This window comes from Aptenodytes forsteri, unplaced genomic scaffold (assembly GCF_000699145.1).
Source record: "Aptenodytes forsteri isolate BGI_AS27 unplaced genomic scaffold, ASM69914v1 Scaffold147, whole genome shotgun sequence".
NCBI lineage: Eukaryota > Metazoa > Chordata > Aves > Sphenisciformes > Spheniscidae > Aptenodytes > Aptenodytes forsteri.
Window position 1 is genome coordinate 997,513 of NW_008795320.1, and position 375 is coordinate 997,887.

Genomic DNA, 375 nt, shown 5'->3' on the forward strand with positions numbered 1-375 from the left:
GTGCAGCACGGCACAGCATGGCACGGTGCAGTATGGCATGGCGTGGTACAGTGCAGCACGGCACGGTGCAGCATGGCGGCTGCGGGTGGCAGGACCCCCCTGCTTTGCCCGCTGCTCACCCCCACGTGCACCCAGAAACCTGCAGCTCCCCAGGGAGGGCTCCACGTGCCAGTTCATGATTTGTAAGATGCTGCCATTCTGGCCCGCTCCCTGCCTCAGTTTCCCCTCTGTGGAGCAGCGTGGGCTGCTGGGAAACCGAGGGGCCGCAGCAAAACCCCCCGGCACCCTTGGGTAGCAGGGCCCAGTGTGGGACTGCACCCCGTTCCCTGGGAGAGCGGGTCCTGGGGGGCTGCAAAACACCATCCCGGTGGGGGC